Raw genomic sequence first — 6,066 nt, forward strand, 5'->3', positions numbered from 1 at the left:
TTTGTGGAAATTGCATCACGTGTGCAAGTTATACAGTTTGCGGAGGTGATAATCTTCTCTAGTTCTAATTGTGGGAGTGGGTAAAAGGTTTCAAGTCTTTCTTTTACAGTTATATTATGTTTTATATCATTCACATCGGGTGGCAGCCAGGATGGATTTGATCCTGTGGCTAGAGTTTTTTGTCTAATATTCTCAACTTTATTATTTAAAAAGTCCATAAAATCTTTACTGGTGAGAGTTGCTGGAATTAGTTGTTCAGAACCTGCTTGATTTTTTGTAATTCTAGAAAACACACTAAACAGTGCTCTCGGATTATTTTTATTATTGGAGATCAGCGAGGCCAGATATGCTGAGCGAGCTTTAGTGAGGGCATTTCTATACTCTATAAGGCTGTCCTTCCAAGCAGAATGGAACACTTCAAGCTTGGTTGATCGCCATTTCCGCTCTAGTTTTCATAATGTTTGTTTTAAAGTACGGGTCTTATCATTATACCATGGTGCGAGCTTTTTCTGTCTTATACTTTTATGTTTAAGTGGTGCTACCTTTTCTAAAGTAGATCGACAGGTATTTTCTAGGTAATCAGTTAGTACATCTAGGTCCATTGTGTCTGATGGAGTTGGAACTGGGGTCGATAGTTCTGGTAGGTTTTCTATAAATTGTAGGGCGGTAGATGGTTTTATTATACGCCTTTTAGAATAGCGAGGGTTCTTACATATATTATGGCTAAAACGTAGCTCATATGAAATTAAGTAATGATCGGAGATCGCTAAGGATTGCGGTAAGATATTAATTTTGTCAATGTTAAGACCTAGTGTCAGAACTAAGTCTAAAGTGTGGCTGCAGTAGTGTGTAGGCCCTGTTACATTTTGAGTAATACCAATAGAGTCTAAGATTGAGGTAAATGCCTTTTTTAGTGGGTCACTGTCCTTCTCAAAATGGATATTGAAATCTCCTACAATTATAACTTTATGATTGCACACCGCTAGGTTTGTAGCAAAATCGCTGAATTCTTTCAGAAATTCTAAGTAAGGCCCTGGTGGTCTGTAAATGTTGCATAATAAAAATGCGCCCTTTTTTGTGACCGGATTTGTAATAATAGTGGAGAGTACTTCAAAAGAAGAGAAGGTGTCACATTGTTTAAGACTAATTTCTAGGGTATTTTGGTAAATTACACATACTCCACCTCCTTTGCCTGATATTCTTGGGCTATGTGCATAATTATAGCCTAGGGGGGTGGCTTCATTTAGTGCTAAATATTCATTTGGTCTAACCCACGTTTCCGTGAGACAGAAAACATTGAATTTATGATCACTTATAATATCATTTATGATGAGTGCTTTTGAGTTTAGCGATCTTATGTTGAGTAACCCAAATTTTAGTTCTGAGGTGTTGCTGCTAGGTGTTGTGTATGATTTAATATTGATTAGGTTGCTGAAACAGGCTGATTTTGTTTTTCTACTTTTACATTTAGTTCGGGGGAAAGACACAGTCTCAATACAGTTGAACTTGTGTGACGCCTCAAGACAGTTCGCAGACGGTCGGTTTAGCCTGTCTGTCTGCGGCCTGGTCCCGGCTCTGGATTGTCAGCAGCTATCTACACTACTCTGCTGACTAACTAAAAGACTGTGCTATGCTGCAAGAAAGTAAGGCAGCACCCTCCCGCGTGGGGTGGATACCATCCCTACCTATAAGACCAGGCTTGCCCTCAAAACGTAACCAATTGTCTATAAAGCCCACTTGATTTTCGGAACACCACTTGGACATCCAGCAGTTTAACGCCCAAAGTCTGCTGTAAGCTTCGTCGCCACGCCATATTGGTATGGGGCCAGAGCAGATTACGGCATCGGACATCGTCTGGGCCAGTTTAATCACCTCTGTAATATTACCCTTAGTTACCTCAGACTGCCGCAGACGAATATCATTGGCCCCTACATGAATGACTACCCTCGAATATCTCCTATTAGCTAACAGTCTAAGGTTGCCACTAATATCCGGCGCTCTGGCTCTCGATAAACAGCTAACTGTTACTGCCGGCGCCCCTAAAGGAGTAGCTAATTTCACGTGTCGAACAATAGAGTCTCCTATAACCAGAGCACTCTTAACAGGCTCCTCAGCGGGTGCTTCGCTGAGCGGGGCAAACCTGTTTGACACGCAAATCAGAGGAGTGTGGTGTCCCGGTGGGCTAGCTTTGGCCTCAGCGTTAGCATCAGCCTTAGCTTTCCGGCTATGACGCCGAGACGTCACCCATTCACCCCGCTGTGAGGGCTCTAACGCCGGAGTCGTGGGGCTGCTAACTCTCCCTAAGGCACCCGGAGTTGCTAACACTGAATCTCGCTGTTTATCCCTTAATAATAAGCTCCGGATGCGCACTTCTAACTGGTCCACTTTGTCCACCAGAGAGCTAACTAGCTGACACTTAGTACAAACAGAACCACTATCTTTATCGCTAGAGGTGGAAAAGGGGGTTAGACTAAACATGCCACACTCTGAGCAGGCAAAACAGCCAGTAGTAGCCATGGAATTGCAGGTACTTACCGCTTTTAGTTGATTTTAGTAACTTACACCAAGAACGTTACTCCAGGGTCCGGTGGCAGTTTTAGTGCCTCTGTAATGAATATTCCTGCGGAGACAATCTAAAAGATAGATCTATGGATGGTTAGTAGGTTATAAAAACAGATAAAAATATAGAAATAACAGTGGAAACGAGTAAACAGGAAAACCCGAGCGATCAAAACAGCTTCCAAACGGGTACAGAAACAGCCTGGTCAAGAAGGCTCACCAGCACCTCATTTTTCTGAGGATGCTAAAGCAACAACATCTGTCTCCAGCCATTCTGGTGAACTTCTATCGCTGTGTGACTGAGACTAACCTGTCCAGCTGTATCAAAGTCTGGTTTGGGAACTGCACTGTTGCTGACCCGTAAGTCACTACAGCAAGTGGTGAATACGGCCCAGAAAATTACATGGACCTCACTTCCCTCAGTTGAGGACGTACAGAAGAAACGCTGTCTTTGTTGAGCCCGCAGCATTCTTAAAGATTCCTCACACCCTGCTCATAGTTTGTTTGTCCTCTTGCCTTCTGGCAGGCGCTTCAGGAGCCTCCGGACCAGGACAAGTGGACTGACAAACAGATTCTTTCCCAGAGCTGTCTCCTTACTGAATTCTGTCCGCCAATAACACACACTCATCCGTAATCTGGTCATTGACTGCACTACATTCTCTGTAAATTACTTTTACACTGTACATAATTGTATATTATATTGGGTTACACATTCTGCACATTCAGTTAATGTTAACATATCCAACCCTTTGGTAACTCAACCTGTAAATTAGTTATCTGTATATCATGTTCATAGTATTTATATATCCAATTGTATATCACATTTATAGCATTTTTCTACTCCATCTGCACATCATGTCTTTCTCACCAAACTATATACTGTATATATATTCTGCATTATTCCACCCACCTCCACCTCCTGTCATACGCATTAATTGCTTTTCCATTATTTTAAATGGGGAAAATTCACTCGAGAAATGAACTTTTCCACTTACAAACCGGGTCACGGAACGGATCAAGTTCGTAGGTAGAGGTTCCACTGTATAATATATTCACATGTATATTTGTCCATATCCCTGCCTATATCTTCTATATTTGTACATTCTGCACTTACTGCTTACTGCACTTTGTTTAGATGCTAAACTATATTTTGTTGCCTTGTACTTGTACATGTGTCTAATCTAAAAATGCAATAAAAACAAGAATTTGTGATGTTTAAAATTTCTCTTTAAGATTTCCAATGGTTTCAATGTACTCAACTGTATTTTGTAAATATAAGGACACTTATAAAGAATTTGATGCCTGAAAGTTTCCACTGTGTTTCATCAACTTTCCTTTAAATACATTGTGTGTAACTAAGAAACCCATTGTAAAAATCTTCACGTTTTTGTCCACTTCCTGATGCAGTGGTGGACTGTTTTAAGATACAACAGGTTTCTGAAGTACTCCCAAGCCCAGGAGGCTGTATAAAACACGGTAGTCTTGCAGTTCCTGAGGGCTGTGGAGTACAGCCTTCTCTTAAATCAGCTCACAATATAAGGAAGGAATACAGGATAGATATTACTTGCAGTCTTGCACTGTTTGTACTATTTGAAAATTCTCTCAAGAAGTTTGTCATAAAGTGATGGGGAGGGAGCCATTTCAGCTGCAAAGACTGAGCATTTGGTGAAAGCTTGCTTTTATTGCATTTTTGCATGTGTGTGTGTGTGTGTGAGACATATTAATCACATGTTAGGGTCAGACCTATTTTGCTCTCTGTGGAACTGGGCCTTACACAGCTGTTCTGCAGGCTGCTGGTAACTGGACGCCTGGTGGGTAACAAAGCTGGAACAAATCTGGAAATTATTACAAAGTGAGCTGTAGGTCTTAAACCTAGGAGGAATGAGTCTGATGTTACTCAGTTACCTGTGTGTTTTCATTCATCAGATTCAGTGTGAGTGAGGTGAGGGGCAGGGGGCTTGTAGTTTTCTTGCTGAAAAAAAGGAGACGTGATTATTCAACATCATAACACTTTCCCCATCGCTGCGTCGTGCTGAAGTTTGTGTTGGGTTCAGCCCTAAATTTGGCTGCTCAGATCAGACCAGGCTCGCTCACACAACTGAGAGTGAAAGCAAAGCCAATGAGACTAGGGTTGTAAGCCAGGGCAGTGCCGGTAGATGAGACAATGTGGCGTTTCACTCCACGTCTGTGGGCCCAGTTTTCCTGCCGCTGACGTCTTTGGCTGCTCCCTGGGGTTATTCATTTAATTCATTTTAATTTTATTTTGTTTAGATTCTAAATTTCTGTGAAGCTGCATCAGGTTGTAAGAAGTGTTAGACAAATAAATGTAACTTGAATTGGAGGAGGAAGTGTGGATCAGGCCAAACTGGGTTCTCCAAGCTCTGTGATCCTACCTCAGCATTTACATCAGCCTTGCAAATTCTGTAAAGGGTGGAATGAGCCCCTGAGCAGTGTGTGACGGTGTGAGGGTGGTACGTTTTGAAGGACAGGATTACCCTGGGGCAGAGGAGGATATTAGATTCAAAAGCTTGTTGGTGAATAATTCATGTCCACCCTTGAGAATCTGCACTTTTTGTGAACCCCCACATGATGAAGGCTCCTGAGATCAAAGAGATACCCACCGGAGCACAGGACGCCCAGCGGGGCCTGGGTCAAAAAATGGAGGATGGAAATAATATTTGTCCTACCTCCCCTCACACACACCCCTACCTCCTATACCCTCCCCCCACACACACCCCTACCTCCTATACCCTCCCCACACACACACCCTACACACCCCAATCTCCTATACCCTCCATCCACACACACACCTCTACCTCATATACCTTCCCCACACACACAAACCTACACCCTATACCTCCCCTCACACACCCCTACACCCTATACCTCCCCCCCACACATCCCTACCTCCTATACCCCCCCCACACACCCCTACCTCCTATACCATCCCCCTGCACACAACCCTAACTCCTATACCTCCCCCCCCACACACCCCTACCTCCTATACCCTCCCCCACACACACCCCTACCCCACATATACCTCCCCACACACACCCCTATCTCCTATATCCTCCCCCTCCACACACCCCTACCTCCTATACCCTCCCCCCACACACACCCCTACCTCATATACCTCCCCACCCACACACACCTACCTCATATACCCTCCACCCACACACACCCCTACCTCCTATACCCTCCCCCCCACACACCCCTACCTCCTATACCTCCCCTCACACACACCCCTACCTCCTATACCTCCCCACACACCCCTACCTCCTATACCCCCACCCCACACACCCCTACCTCCTATATCCTCCCCCACATACACCCCTACCTCCTATACCCTCCCCACACACACACCTACCTCCTATACCCTCCACCCACACACACCCCTACCTCCTATACCCTCCCCCACACACACCCCTACACACTATACCCTCCCCACACACACACCGACCTCATATACCCTCCACCCACACACACACCCCTACCTCATATACCTCC

Source organism: Hoplias malabaricus, chromosome 1 (genome assembly GCF_029633855.1).
Source record: "Hoplias malabaricus isolate fHopMal1 chromosome 1, fHopMal1.hap1, whole genome shotgun sequence".
Taxonomy (NCBI): domain Eukaryota; kingdom Metazoa; phylum Chordata; class Actinopteri; order Characiformes; family Erythrinidae; genus Hoplias; species Hoplias malabaricus.